This window comes from Artibeus jamaicensis, unplaced genomic scaffold (assembly GCF_021234435.1).
Source record: "Artibeus jamaicensis isolate MK-2021 breed Jamaican fruit bat unplaced genomic scaffold, CSHL_Jam_final scaffold_847, whole genome shotgun sequence".
Classification (NCBI taxonomy): Eukaryota; Metazoa; Chordata; class Mammalia; order Chiroptera; family Phyllostomidae; genus Artibeus; species Artibeus jamaicensis.
Window position 1 is genome coordinate 7,513,604 of NW_026522057.1, and position 16,302 is coordinate 7,529,905.

Consider the following 16,302-nt stretch of genomic DNA (forward strand, 5'->3'; position numbering starts at 1 on the left):
AGCCTGCACAAGGTTCATCCAAGCTCAATGGCAGATGTCTTTGCTTTGGGCTGGAAGTACCACAGCTGAGCACTGCCATGTGAGTGCACTCCTGCTGCTCCGAAGCGCTGATTGCCAGTTACAGACATCTCTGATGAAAAAAAATAGGAAAGTGAATTAATGATTACTTATGAGATGCAGATTGTGTGACAGACAAATATCTTTCAAACGTTAGGGCCCATCAGGGAGGATAATAAAAGTAATAATGAGAAGGTGATAAGAAGGTTGGAGTTGGTGGAGGTAGGGTCAACTTTGAAAACCCAGCTCCATGATAAATGGTGACAACAGTCTCTCTCTCATCCTCTCTCCCTCCCCCTTTCCTCCCACTCTTTTTTGTCTACTTATGGTCCATATGACATTTTCTGTCTTTCCTGTTACCTCGGTCTCCCTGAGTCTCAGTTTTTCTATCACCTTCCCTATTTTGTTCTATTACATTACCTGAGATGCTGCCGTTTGGGAGTTTGCTTGCAGACTGCGTGAGTCTTCTGCCTGACCTGTTATCCCACTAGACACAGAGACCGGTGGAGGCAGAGCTTTGTCTTGCTCACGTCTGTCTCCTCAGTGCCCGGAACAGGGCATGGCCCGGAGTGCGGGGGTCGATCAGTAATTTGCTAAATGATTGGGCTCCATGTCTCACGATCCCCACTTTCATTTCTACTTGCCTGCCTAGGTCTCCATGACTCTCATTGTCTCTACCTCGTCTTTATCTGTTCCGGTCTTTCTGTCTCTCTGTCACAGTCTCACTTTCTCCCTAACTTGGGAATCTTTCTCGTGGTCTCCATCTCTGTTTCACCCGCATTCCCCTTGTGGTCTGCACCTGTGTCCGCTCTCAGAAGTGCAAGGTGGAGGTGGAGGTGGAGGGCAGCCTGGACCAGTGTAGGAACCAGGCCTCTCTTCCCAGGCCTGCCTCACGCACAACCTGGTGCTGTACCTCTCTCCAGAATCCTCCAACAGCAAAGAGACATTCCTTTGCTTGTAAGCAAATAGTGGTATCCCCCGATTAGGCAGATAAGGCTGCCTCTGAGCTGAATGCTCAACCCTCCCTCCTCATCGTGCTGCTTTGACCAGTTGAGAGCTTTGAAGAGCAGCCCTAGGCAGTGACTATAGCTGGTTGGCCTCTGGCTTGGGTGTGATGTGGGGGCCACTTTCTGGGCAGGTTCTTGCCTGCTGCGGACTGCATCAAAGATGGATGGCATTGTTACTGGGGCTACAGTTGTCTCTCTGGACCCATAACTCTTGTCGGCTTTGTCAAACATACTGTAGGATCCCAAACCCTGGGGAAGGGTCAGTGAAATCTGTGGGTGAGGTCCCATGCTGTCAGGGTCAAAAGCATGAGTCCCACAGACGGAGTTGAAGTCCCAGTTAAGCCACTGACCTTATGTCTCAGCTTTCACCTCTGTAAAATGGGAATGATACCCTTTATCTTGTAGGATGGTTGGTGGATTAAATGTGACCATATGTGGCAAACACAATGTCTAGCCTGTAGTAGACACTCAGTAAACCGCAGCTATTAGAAGCAGTGGAAGGCACAGAAGTTCTGCTGAAGAAAGAAAGCATGGGTGATAGTCGTGTGCATTTTTAGCAGCAATGCATCTAGAATGAAGAATCCCAGAGGGAGGGACAAGCCTTAGCTGGCCATCTGGTTCAGTCCCCTGCCTCAAGTAGATGCCTTTGCAGACCACTGGACAGATGGAAGGTGCTCTCTTCCAGAAGTTCCCCAGGGCTAGACATACAGCAGGGAGAGAAGGGCTGGCTAGGCTCCTGTGCATATCTGCAGCTTTACTTACTTGACAGTTGAGGTAGGCTTCCTTATGACCTTCTCCTTGCTGTCACACAGGCCTGCTGGCTTGTGGCAAGTGCTCCACAGACCTGGAGAAGAGCTCTTGTGCTGTCAGCCATCACGGTGGCCCTTCAGAGAGCGTGTTTCCCAGGCGGGGGCTGCCACTTCAGATGGAGCCTTCCCAGTTCCCCGTTTCAGCAAATTACAGGAAGTCAAAGAGACACGGAGCCAAGAATTCACTTGAAAAAGTCTCCAAGGCCTCCTCCGATTTCCTGGAAACTGACAAGTGTTTCCAAGACTCAGGCTGGTGAGTGGGCCAGGCTGGCCCTGCCTTCCGCTCTCCTGTCCCTAAACCTGTGAACCCACCCCACGCCCCGGCCAGCCTTCATGGTGGTTCTTCGCCGCCCCTGGGCCCACCGCCCCTAGCTCTCTGATGTTGCCTCGTGGATCCCGGCACCTGCAGATGCTGGCAGAGTGGGAAGAGAGGTTCAGGCGAGACTTGTTCCTGTCTTCTCTCCAGATGACTCACCACCTGCCTTAGCTTTCTCTTCCCATCATTACGTAATCCTGACTCCAGGATTAAAAATACTTCACTGACTACCCTGTCCATCTGTCATTCTCTCTCTCCCTCAAATATAGCTGATCTTATTTTAAAGATTCTTTGGAAAGAGCACTTCCATCATTCATGTGATATCAGAGATGGGGTTCCAAGTCAGCACTGGCTTCCTCTGGAACAGCAGTCCTGGAGGACTGAGATTTCCCCAAATCTCTGGACTGCAGGCTGTTTTGTGCCTTCTCTCTCTAACAGGTCTGCCTTATTTAAAGGACCCACCTTCAGAGATGCCTGGTACTTTCTCAGAGCAGTTCCTTGGTTCTTCTCACAAGCTGGGCTGGCATGTGCTACTTGGGAGCACTTTCCTTGGCAGCCTGGGAGTTAAAGGTGGTGGCGAGCTGGGTCATCTGGACTCACTCAGGATCCTGGCGACAGGTGGTCTGAGCCCTGTCACCAGGATGGGAGCCCCTATTTCCTGCTCTGCCCCATCTCATGACCCAGTGCCCTTCTGTCTCCAAACACAGGAATCATCCCTGGATGGATGGAGAAGAAGTGAAAGTGTTGATTTCTGTTGTCCTCACTGTCCGAATACCTGAGGGCTGTCGAGAGCCAGAGGGAACCAATGCTCATGTTGGAAACATGCATTCATTTGCTCATCTGATACTTAGTGGGATTGTCATGTGCTTGCTGGGTCAGGCAGACAGAGTACTTTACAAGGACGCAGCCTAGGTGGGGGAGATGGCCGTGCAGACCAGAACATTTAGTCACAGGACCTGGGTTCAAGTCCAGTCTCTGCTGGGTGCCAGTTATGTAACAATCCTTGGAGCTCCCAGAATCTCGGTGTCCTCTGTGCGGTGGCACCATCGGTTCTGCTCCCAGGCTGGTCCAGCACTCATGGAAGCAGGAGTGACCCAGAGGCAGCAACACTGGAAGGGAGTGCCTCACTAGGTATGCACACTTACAAAGCTGGGGGGCCCTGTAGAAGCAGTTGCCTGTGGAAGCTGTCCCCCGGTGACCCTTCCTCCAGCTTTGCCTCCTCTGATCTCCGCTCTGCATAGACCACCGAGTGCACAATTCAGAATTTAGACTGATCTTGCCCCACCGGCCATGGCCATGCAGGGCCCAGCTTACACTCCTCAGAATGAGCTGGAGCCCCTCCTACCCAGTTCCTTCTGCAGAGGTGGGCCTGCCTGACTCCGCCCTGTGCTTTCTGCAGTTCAGTGACTAGCTCTCTGTGTCTCACTTCCCTCACCCATAAAGTAGGGCAAATGAGAGTATATGCCCAAAGTGTGTAGATGAGTGAGTACATGAAAGCCCTTAGAACAGTGTCTGGTGCGAGTGCAACAGTCCGTAAGGGTTTGTTATTAGTAGCAGTTGTGGTGGCAGCTCAGCCTGGCACCTTTGGAAATGTTTCCTGTGCCCGGGATTCTATTTCCATTAAGTCCCCCACCTTCCAGCGAACCCCCACTAGCTTCGAGATTCATTTGGAAAGGTAACTCCTGTGTGAAAGCTGCCCTGGTCCTGGCCTTGGGGACACTCTTGTTCTCAGATACCCACCTGCGCCCTTCCCGGGGCTCCCAGTGTCCTGTCTTCCATAAGGTACTCACTGAACACTCGTCATATGCCAGTTACCCATCTCCTCCCCACCTACCCCATTCTCTGGCGCTTGTTAAGCAGATTCTGTGAGCTGACAACTGTCTCCTTTTTGGCGCACCTGGGCTCAACCTTTCCCTCCTAATGCGACCGTTGGGCTCCATGAGGTCTGACACATGTTAGGGGAGGGTAAGCGGTGCTGCCCAGAGGTCCCGGGAGACTGCGCCCACTGTGAGGGTGAGGAAAGTGTAGGCCAAGTGGACTAACTGCCACCTGAGTTGCTGACACTGGTTTGCTTCGGCTTTGGAACCTGGCTTGGGTCTCCCGCCTACATGCTCCTGACCTCCCATCCTTGGTCTGTCCAGACTTGTCTTCCCCATTCTTGTCCAAAATTGAAAGGTTGGCAGGAACCTGGCCACATGGCCTGGGCAGGGCAGGGAAAGAAGAACTAACTGGCTCTTGTCACTCTCTCTTGGTCTAAGCAATGTGTCTGTCCTTCCAACGATTGGCTCCTGTCCCCACTGCCCATCCCTGAGCAGGACCCGCATCCAGGTGAATCTGAGAAGGGTCACAGAGCTCAGGGACTTTGACCTGCACCTACCCTGGTGCTCAAGCTGCTCAAGCCTGGCTGGCCTCAGCTGGTGGGGAGCACCAGAGGAAAAGCAGAGGAGGCAGAAAGTTGCTTTGTTGCTGGCCCGCCTACAATCAGCTCTAGACTATTACTTAATCAATAAAAGATCAGTGCCTGGGAGTGGACCCCAGGCCTTGTGCCCCTAGGGAAGGCCAGGCTCTGGGGTCTGCTCTCTGGTTGCCATTCAGCCAGATGGGATGGCTTTGGGATGGTTTTGCTGGTGGTGGAAGGCGTCCAATATGCCAGCTCCCCCAGCACGTGAACACGCCGCCTCTTCTTCTTTCAGCAGCCTGTCTTCCTCCCCCTCCCCTCTTGTCCTCCCTGCCTCCAAAGTCACTGAAGGGCCAAAATGAAGCTCAGCCCTGTTTGTGCCATTTGTCCTGGTGGGAGACTGTCACAGCTGATGGAGCCAGTGTGCTCACAGGTGCACACTCACAAACCCACTCAGATACACACACATACACACACACACTCTCCCTGTGCACACACAACCACACTCTCACAAACAAAGAGGTTGCCTGTCTTCTGCACACATTCTAAAAATCATTATTCCTCTTACCAACCCTCCATGGAGCTGTAGACACCTTCATACCTGCTTTCCTTGCAGACTTGCATCTCTCTCTCTCTCTCTCTCTCTCTCTCTAGGAGATGAAGGGGATTTGGCAGCAACGTCTCTTTGTCTCTGACTTTTCTCCATCAGCTTCTCTGGCTCGTTCCCATTCGGCATCTGCACACACAGGCGCACCTGAGGCTGCACATGCATCCTGCCTCCCCCATACACAGACAGGCAGGCCTCAGTTGCAGGGGCTCTGGTCTGTAGGGTGGGGCATTGAGGGATTCCAGGAAGTGGTCCAGTCAGAAGCCTGGCAGACAGCCTTGGCGTCAGGATGTCTGTCCATACCCAAATGGAAATGATGGCTTCCACACAGAGGGGACACGCAGTGTGGTGATCTGGAGTAGACTCTGAGGCCAGCCTCCCTGGGTTTGAATGTGTGGCTCTACCATTTACTAGCTGTGTAGCTTTGGGGACCTTACGTACTTGCTCCGTGCTTTGGTTTCACTGTCTGTAAAATGGGAGTATATCAGCACCCACTCTGTAAGGTGGTCATGAGTTAAATGAGTTAACATGTGCTTAGAACACTACACGTGTCAGCTCCATTATGGGGCTGTGTGCTAGATACAATATAGGAGTTATCATGTTTAATTCTCCCATCAAGCCCTGCTTTAAAGCCAGTGTTTCCCCATAGAGATGAAAGGACCTGCAGAAGGCCACATGGTTATTAGGGGGAAGCTAGACTTGCAGGCAAGTCACTGAGTCACAAGCTGAATACTATGCTACTCCCCAATCCATGGTAGCTGTCCTTTCCAGACATAGACTGTGAGATAAGGGGACAAAGGGCAGCCCTGGGGGAGGACAGCTATAGAAGCATGGTGGGAAATAAGACCACACTGATGGTCAAGGTTAGAAACTCTAGGCAGATGTAAGGCTGGGAACCAAGGCAAAAGCCCATGAGTTGACTGGCCAATAGCAGATGGAAGGAAGCTTGGTGGGCTAATGGGGAAAGGGAACGGAGGGATCTGATCCTGGGACTGGCCAGTGAGGTTGGAATGGGCAGAGATTCTGGCTTAGTGATAGTGAAGGCTCCTGGGACCAGCTTTGGAGTGCCTGGTGGGGTCCGGTTGGCATGGAGACACTTGGGACTGCCAACAGGAGTCCCTCTGGCCTCTGTGTGAGGGCAGAACAAGGCATAATTCTGCTACCCTGTCTTGAGGAGGCAGAGAGGGGATGGGGGACTGAGCTTGCAGGGGTAGAATCAAGCATCAGCAGGGCAGATGAAGGACAAAGGAAGGACACAGATGATCAGCAATGTGGACTGAGCCTGCACATCTGTAATCTCATTGAATTCTTATCAGAGCCCACCAGGTGGGCATTCTAACTTTTGTTTACAGCAGCAGAAACTTGGGTTTAGGCAGCTGAGGCTTGCCTAAGAGGGTCCAGTGGGCTATATTCGGGCCCCTGAACAGGACTCTGTGGAGAGACGGCTGGGCAGTTTCCACGTAGCCTCTGCCATGAGAAGCAGGGTCATGGGCAGAGGGCCAGGGGCAGCATGTCACAAATGGATGTAGGAAAGACGCAGCATCCACCTGGGCACCGGTGCCCCTCGGTCCCCTTATCTGGCAGTAGCAGTGTGGGGAGGGGACGGGAATGAAGGTGGTTTGAGGTTTAACGAATAAACGCCATCTCCTCTGCTCCTTGGCCATTTTTTCTTTTGTTCCCCTTTCAGAGCAGGCATTGAACTGTTTCTTTGCCAAAGTGTCAGGAAAAGTCAGATTCCACAGGGAGGCTTGGGGAGAGGAGAGTTGAGTGGCAGGCAGGAGGGCTGAGTCACCTGCCTGGGCACATGATGCAAATTTGGATGGATTAACATTTGGGCTAATTAACATTTATTCTAATTAACATTGCACATGGCAAAGCAGGGCCCCTGCTCTGGCCTGGGAGGAAAATGGGCCTTGAGGCTCTTCAGCTCTGCTTAAGTGGGTGGCAGGCTGGGCGGGGCTGGGAGGACAGTGGAAGGACAGTGCTGGGGGTGCATGGGGGACGGGGTCTGGGCAGAAAAGACATGCCCGGGGGGATCCATGGTGCTGGCAGAAATGACCCCATAGCCAAGTTGCATGGGTACAGTTCCTCTCAGCGATTTCCAACTGGTGTGCTACAAGAATTTTTAAAACATACCCAGCTATTTAATCAGGGGCACTAACTCTTCTCCCTTAGATTGTAAAAAATAAATAAATAAATAACAACAGCCAACACAACAGTAGCTGTCTGGTGTGAATGTGCTGTCTTGAACCATATATAGGTCATATAATAGAGTTGCGTTTTATTGGTCACGTTGCATAATGAGGTTGCATCTGATTGGTTAATTCTTGGTATCAGGAATCCTTATATACAAATATAGGCACCTGCTTTTTTAGAAGGTCACTTTAGAGCAAAAGGGTAAGTAATTCTTATTATTACTATTTTTTGTAAGCCAATGAAAATTATACAGGTACCTATTTTTTGTCAGATAGGCAAACATTATATTTTTGTGTGTGCCACAGAATTTTAGTAATTAGTTTACGTGTGCCATGAAATGAAAACGGTTGAAAATCACTGTTCTTTCTGTTCAAAGCAACTTCACGGTCATCCACTCAGGGCAGGGACTGTGTCTTCCTCATCTCTATCTATGTGGCACATGATGACCCACTATGTGCCAAGAACTACACTAGGTGACCTGACTCCTGCCCCTACAGAACTTGCAGGGCAGGAGGGAAATCAGCCCTCAGTAACAAACTATACGTTTCACCCTGCAGGGATATGGGAGCTGTGGAGACCTGGAGCAGACGTAGAGTTTCCCCCACTGGGCCAGGCCGCGGGCTCTGTGAGGGCAGGGACCGTGTACATCTTGTTCCCACTGGATAACCAGCACCAAGCACAGTGCTTTGCACATTTTAAAGGTCAGTAAATATGGGTCAAATTATAAATAAATAAAGGACAGAAGCTGAAATTTGAAATATGAAGAGCTAGCCAGGTGAAGGAGAGTGGAAATGATGTTCCAGGCAGAGACAGTGTATGCCAAGCCTGGAGGCAAGAAAGAGCATTAACATGGGTTTACTGGCCCTAGAGGAGTGGAGGTGGGCGTGGGGTGGGTAAGGAGAGGTGAAGAGGGGCAGGAGGCTGGGCTCCAGAGACAGACAGGGGCAGGTGATGACAGGCCTGTGGCGCCCTCGGGGGCAATGAGGATGAAGGAAGTATGGGGGGTGCATGTGGGTCGCCCTGGTGTGGAGGTGAGTGGGCAAGGGGTAGCCTGACGGTGAGGGGACCCTCAGGGAGCTGTGGCAGTATTGGAGGAGGGAGAGAATGGTGCCCTGTCTGGGAACTGGGGGGTGACCATGTTGATAGAGAGGAAGGATGGACATGGAGGCAGGGGGAGAGGGAGCAGAATCCTGGGGACTCCAGGCTTCTGGGCAGGACTACTAGACGGAGGTGGCATCCTTCCCTGAAACAGCAGTGAAGGCGGAGGAAGAAGAGCAGAGCAGGCAGAGGGGGCTCTTTTCTTCACTGAATTAAATAGAAAGGTCTCTGGCTCAGGGCTCAGACCGAGATGTGCCTCTAGTGATGTCTCTTCCCTTCTCCCTCCTCCGATTCCTTCTTTGAGTCCAGCCAGATCCAACCACATCACCCCTCATCAAAAACGCTCAGTGAGCCCTGGCTGGTGTGGCTCAGTTGGGAGGAGTGTTGTCCTGTAACCAAAGGGTTGAGGTTTTGATTCCCGGTCAGGGTACATACCTAAGGTGGCAAGTGTGATCCCTGGTCCAGGCAGGTATAATCCTGGACCGGTCATTTGAGGGGCAACAAATTGATGTTCCTGTCTCACATTGATGTCTCTCTCTCTGTAAAAGCAATATAAAAATGTCCTCAGGAGATATATATACACATACATACATATATATATAGCAGGAACACTGGGGACTCATTGACTATACGTATATATATTGATATATACACATACTATGTATATACATATACACATGTTATATATACATATGTATATATGTGTTATATATACATATAGTCAGTGAGTCCCCAATGAAATCTAAAACTTATGGTCTCAAAGACCCTTCGTGATGTGGCCAAGCTCACTGCTCGTCTCTCGTCTCAGGCCCCTGCCCCTTGCTCAGTATCTGGCAACTTCATAGGCCTGGTTCCGTTTCCGCCTCACCCCAAGCTCCTTCCTGCCTCCGGGCCCTCCAAGATGCTGTTGCATCTTCTAGCGTGCTTTCCCCCTACATCCTCACTTGGCCAACTCCGACTTGTTCTTTAAATCTCGGCGAACAAGTCTCTTCATCGGGCACAGCACCACATCCTCTCTCTCCTCCGCAGTCTCCAAAACTGTAGTCAGACCAGTATTTGTATAACTGTGTCTGCCCCTCCCCCGTAAGCTCCAGGGGGCTGTGCCCATGTCTGTGTTATTGACCTCTACAGGTCAGCACCTAGCCCAGTGCCTGACACATACTTAATTAGTTTTTGTCAATAAATAAATGTAATATGCTTAAGATTATTTATAGCGTGGTGAATGTTTAGCAACAGCTAATTTCTACCATTAGTCAAGTCAACTGAGACCAAAATAGCAGAAGCATCCACTTTAAATATAAACCTCTAAGGATCTCACACCCGAACTTACACCTCCAGTGTAAGTGGATCTTTCCCTACTTCCCATTGTGTCTTCAACTGCCCACTGGACATCTGCCTCTGGATTTCTTTGCCAAAAAAAATCCTTCAAAATACTTTGCTGGCTTTCCTGCTTTGGCCACTGGCCTGTGTTTTGTCTCTCAGGCATTCCAGCCCAAACATGGGCTGAGCCTGGCCTCCTCAGGCCCCAGATCCCTGCAGGGAATTCCTGGCTTCACACCATGGGTCTTCCTGCCACTCCCTCCCATGCACTCTTGCTTGGGGAGGGGTGATGTACAGGGCAGGGCCCAGAGATGTCAAGCAGCAGGGAGTGGACAAGAGCGCAGGGGACCCCTTGCAGGATTAGTTAGCACCCCACGGAAGAGCAGGGTCTGGGTGGGGCCATGAGCCCACAGCAAGGGAACAGGCAGAGTCTGCAGCTCAGGAGGCACAGGGGCCTGCAGTCTGAGGGGGAGACCAAGTGGAAATGTAGAGGCATGGGCTGAGCGTGCATTTATTTACTTCTCTATAATTTATGATTCTGGCTACATCTGAAAATGATGTGAGGTCACTTGCTAAAAGGAGTGCTGGTAAAGCTGCAGGGAAATTCAAAATAGATGGTGGGAAGATCAGCCCCCACGTAGACCAAGGGGAAGAAAACAGCATCAGGTGCTGGAGTGTCATCTCCTATTGGAACAGTGCCCCTGGCTTGCCAGGCTCTGTGTGACAGTCCTGGTCTCATCTGATCCCTACAAGCCCCTCATTCTACAGATGGCTGGAGAGGCAAAGCCACTTGTCCAAAGTAACTCAGCTGACCAGCGGCCAGGAGAGGTGACCGTAGTCTGCAGAGAAGGGTCAGAGGGAGCTTTTCCAGGAGTCTGTTTTTCTCTTGTATCTTGACATCCCCCCCACCCAGCTCCCGGATGTCTCCCTGACCCCCACCCCTGCTGTGCAGAGACATCCTGCATCTTTGTCCACCCTGGAGCACCCTGTACAGCAGGACCAGGTTCGTTTCCTCCAGCCCGTGGGCCTGTCACTCCCCTGCTGCTTGGTCAGAAGCCCCGATGGCTCTCCACCATCTACAGAAGAATCCATCCTTACTACACCAGCACCGTACTCAGCTCAGGCCCGACTGGAGGGTCAGCCTCAAGTCTTGCTCCCCTTCCTTTTCCAACAGGTAGCAGCCCCAGTGGAATCCGATCCCATTTTAAATCCATGCTGGACCTTTCCCATCATTCCTTTCCCCTCGGGGAGGGAATATAGCCGAGTGGTCAGGCGTGTGGACCCTGGAACCAGACTGCCTGCACTGCGACTCCACCACCTCTCTGTTCCTCAGCTTTCTTGCCTGTCCAATGGCCTCCCTCATGAGGTTGTCATGAGGGCTAAGAGGGGAGGTCATGCATGTCAGGGGCTCCAAGTTCCGTGTGGCCCTCTGAGTGCTGATAGTGGCACCCATTGCTATTACTCACCCCCCTATCCTGGTTTGGGAGCCCCCTACCACATCCACCATGGAAATCATAAACATCCTGAGTAGACATTCCAGTTGGACGCCCCCTCCTGCTTCTGTGACCCTCACCGCGTGCAGGGCTCCAGCTATGTCCTTCCCACAGTGTGGGCATTCCTTGAGCCACAGGATGCTGCCTTTGACCACGAGGGTTTTTTCCCTCTCTCTCTGAGAGTGTTTCAGTCCCCAGAAAGACTGTGAATTCCCAGGGCAGGAACCCTCTCACACCTCTCTCCCTGTGAAAGTCATGTCAGGTGCTTTGCAAACACTTGTGAGGTTTCCATTTGGTGTCACCTGCCCACCTGCCCTGAGGAGTCACTCCACTCACTCTTGAAGGGGGAGTATCTGGGCTGGAGGCTGAGACCTTGCACTGTCTCCTAAAGACACGGTTGTATACAGGGTCCAGCACAAATAATTCCCCTTTTAATTACAAAACCCTTTCTTACAAAATCATAAGCGTGTCATTCTGTAACAACAATATCACACTCAAGCACACCCTGTGACATTTTAGGTGAAATAGTTGAATTAAAACTGTAAATTATTGCACCCATATTATTACCCTACCAACCACACTCAAGCAGGTGTTACTTCTGCCAGACCCTGTATATGTGCCTAGGAGCCAGGTGATGCAGGGGGCTAGGGTGAAGGGAGCGGGAGGCCTGCCAGTCCAGAGGGTGATGTGAGCTGGAGGACAGGACTAAGGCCGGCCAGAACAGGCTGTTTCAGCCAAGGACGCGAGCACGCAGACAGGGCAGCCGGGGGCCTGGAGACTGATCTGGGAAGGAGCTGGCATGTGACTGGGAGGGAAGGAGGAAACGAGATGGTCATCTCTGGTTGTTCCAGTCTCTTTACTTGCTTCTCTCCTACAGGAATTGCACTCGCTCAAAGACAGTGCTCTGTACACCCTCTTTCTATCCCTCCGCCTCTCCCTCTTTCACCTCAGTTGCAGCCCTAGGCCTGCCACCTGCTAGTTGCTGACCTTCAGGAAGCACCTGTCTCCCCCAGCCCTGCCTGTGCAGGGAACTAACAATGCTCTCTGCAAGGCATTCTGGTAGGGAATGTGGTGTAAAGCCTAGCTGGGCTGGGGAACACCCCAGGGGTCACCTACAAAGGCAGGCACCAGGCCCCACCCGAGTCCAGCTAAACCAGAATTCCCACGGCATGGTGATCAAAAATCTGTGGCTGAAAGGAAAAAAAATTGACAGGTATTTCAATGCAGCTGGTCCATAGACGGTGTTTGAAAACACTTAAAAAAAAAAAAGAAACATATCAAAGTAAGTTCTTAATCAAGGTTCATGTCATTGCTTTTTTCCTTTCTTCTTAATTAGTAGGGAGGGTCACTAGGCCTAACTGATGAAAAGTCCCCAGCAGTCTGAGAAAACTGGTGCTCGGTTGTCACTGAGGACACCTGCTCCTTTGGGCCAGCGTGACAGCAGCTTCTGGCGAGGCCCTCTGAAGATTCTGTCACTGCAAAGGGCGAGTCTGCAGATGTTGGGTGGGGGGTGGGTAGGAAGTAAGCGTATTGAAATGTTTGCCCCTGTTCTATTATTCAGACCTTCTGGCCATGATTTTTTTTACTCGATGCATTTCTCATCAGACTCACTCATTTATTCAGTGAGTATGGAGTATCTCCTAGGCACCAGGCTGGGCAAGCTACCTGGGAATTGGAGATTATAACACAAACCACACACACTCAGTCTCTGCCCCCACAGGCTGGTGGGGGAGGCAGGGCCATGGGCAGGGGTCACTGAAATAGAAGCAACGGATCCTCTTGGAATAGGCTGGGGCCTGTGGACTCCCGGAGGAGGGAAGGTTGGCCTGGCATGGAGCCCCTTTGGAAAGTCTCCCAGAGACTAGTTTGGGTAGACATAGAGCATAGTGGAGCATCATGGTGGCAGGCATGGCCTCTCTGGAGCTAGAGTGACCAGTTTCAAGTCCTTGTTGGCTGTGTGTCATTACACAAGTTACTTAACCTCTCTGTTCCCGGGTTTCCTCCCCTGTAAAATGAGGAAAACGATTTTCTTCATTTTCAGGATTGTTGTGAATATTAGATAAGTTAATAAATGTTGACACTTAGAGCAGTGCCTTGTATGTAGGGAGTTTTTAAAAATGTATACATATACACTATTGTTATTCTTTTTGACAATGCATGAAACCCTGGCTACACAGAGAAAAGGAAGATGATTTGGCCTGGGGAAAAATCATGCAGAAAGGCACTGAGGGGAGAAAGAGCAGGATGAACCCAGGGGATGGTGAGCATTTGGTGTGGCTGGGCAGCAGGTCGAGCCCAGACTAGCCAGGTTTGACGACACTCTGAATGCGCATCTCTCCCTTTGGTAAGAACTGCGGTCCCTAACTAAGGGCCAGCCTGTGTCTCTCCCCCAGCCCTCACCCTAGGGAAGCACCTCTGCTCTGTGCCCCCCATCCCACCCACTTCGCTACCCCACAGAAAGCCCGTATCCTGGACGAACCTCTCTTACAACAGCACCACATCAGATTCAGTCTGATGTTCCAGTCCAATGGACCAGGGCGGGCTCCAGGTCAGACTGCTGGTGTGCTGTTGGAGAGTACTGGACGTTTGCCTTGGGTAAGCAGATGCTTGGAGCGCCCTTCTAGGTGTGGATGGCTTCCAGCCCCACATGCTCTGGCCTCTGAGGGAGAACCCAGCATTCTCACTTTTGCAGTCCTCTCTGCAGCCAGGGAGTTGGCGGATAACCTGGGCACCACCAGCCAAACCCATTTGTCCAGACTGTCTCTAGAAGTGAGAACATTGGCAATGGGAATCCTCATGAAATGCATTTTGCTGTTGAGTGGAATTGTCAAGGCTGCTGGCTTTGGAGGGCAGCAGGGGTACAAGGTGGAATTCCTGGGGCGGGAGTGGCATCAGAACTGGAGCAAGGAGTGGGTGCACCCAGGCAAGTTCCTGGCCATAGTACAGACAACATGGCAGGCATTGGGCAGCAGCAGGGTGGCAAGGGTGGCATTCTCATCAGACCGGCTCTGCTGTGTGGTGTTGGAAGCTCAGCTGCAAGCTGGTTCTGTGTTGATTCATCACCTTTTGGGTGACCATCTATTCTGCTTAAACATCTAGAATCAGCTTCCCTTGCTTGCAACTAAAAGCACTCTTGATACACAGCTCTGCCACTTATTGTCTGTGTGCCCTTAGGAAAGTTACTCAGCCATTCTGTGCCTCAGATCCCTTCTTTATCAAATGAGATAATAACATCAGCCATCTTGTAGGATAATTAGTAAGATTCAATGAGATGCTTTGCACATTCCTCAGCATATGTATTAAGCCCATGATAAATATCAGCTATTTTCTCTAAATCTGAGAATTATAAGGACAGTATCTTTTTTAACTCAAAAGGCACATAGAAGTGAAGTGATTTATCCAAAGCCACCAAGTGAGCAAGAGAAAGGTCTCTCTGGCTTCCAAAACCCAGATTCTTTCCCCTCCCCTGTGGCTGGCTGGCCATGCCTATGTGTGTGTGTGTATGTGTATGTGTGTGTGTGTATGTGTATGTGTGTGTGTGTGTGTGCATGCATGCTCTTCATTGCATAAAGCCACTGTATTATGTGGGCTGTCAGATAGCCTATTAAAAAGCAAAGTGGAAAAAACAGTGAGCAGTCTTCCTCTGCCTGAGCTTCTACTGATTACAAAATTAAATTAAGCTTTGTGGTTTGCTGCTGCTGCTTGATGGGGAATACAATGGATGGCTCTCTCTGCCTCCCTGTGAGAAGTCCCAGAGAACAGGGCTGGGGGAGCTCAGCCCCAGACAGTATTTCTTCTTCTCAATGCCCAGGGGGCAAGCCTTCCCCTTTTAGAAATGTTAAGCCCTTGAACCAGACTGCCTTTTTATTAGGTTAATAAAACACCAGGCCCATCAAGTCTCGGGCTTGTAAAGGTCACTGAGTCATGTCTGAGTGCAGGGGAGACCTAGTGGGGCAGTGGCCTGCTCCCCAGGGCCAGGGGGAGGGGGGAAGCTCTTCCCCCAGGCCAGCACTGACTCTGGGGCCAGGACAAAAGACATGGGCAGGGCCAGGAAGGCCAGATGGGTGGGGGTCCTTATGCGTCTTTCTCATACAGGCTACAGCTGAGCTGGATCCCCAGGGAAGGATCAGGACCAGGAGACGCCTAATGAAAGTCAGAGCTGGCAGGGGAGTGAGACCTGAGTCTGAGAGACAAGGAGGCAGAGGGGCAGGAGAGTTAAACTAGGGCACCAGCGATCAGAGAGGCTTTGGTGTTACATAGCATGGTGGGTATGAAGCAGGATCGTGGAGTCACTGAGTTCTGGGTTCAGATCCTGTGTCTCCATCTGCTTTTGCCCACCGTCAATCTGTTCTCCATGTTTTGATCATCTATTGCGGTGTAACAAACCATCCTAAAACTCAGTAGCTTGAAACAACAAGACCCATTTGTCTCTCAAAGATCTGTGAGTTGACTGGGCTCAGCTGAGTGGTTCTTCTGCTCTGGGCTGCAGCTTGGCCTGGCTGGCAGCTGGCAGCTGAGCTCGTACTGTTAACTGGAATGCCTCCATTTTCCATAGGCCTCTTCTCAGCTAGCTTGGGGCCCTTACCAAGGCGGCTGGGTTTCAATACAGGGCATTCCAAGTGGCAAAAACAGAAGCTGAAGATCTTTGAAGACACACCTAGGAAATGACACTGTATCACTTATGTTTAATTCTATTGGTCAAAGACCTGCTTTGAGGGGAGGGGAAAGAGACCCTCCCTATCTATGAGAGGGACAGCAAAGAACCACACCAGTGGCCCTCTTTACTTCACCACACCCCTCAAGGGAAACAGTGGTCTCCTTAAAAGGTAAACAAGATTGTACTACTGTCTTGTGCTTGCACGTTGGCTTTCTTTTGCTCTTGTGATAAATTACCCAGGTGGCCTCCAGGTCTCTGACCCCTACCTCCATCCCCAGACTTTATTTTGTGCTATTCATGAACTTGTTTGCTGAGTCCTCGTTTCACTGGCCCCCCTTCTGTCA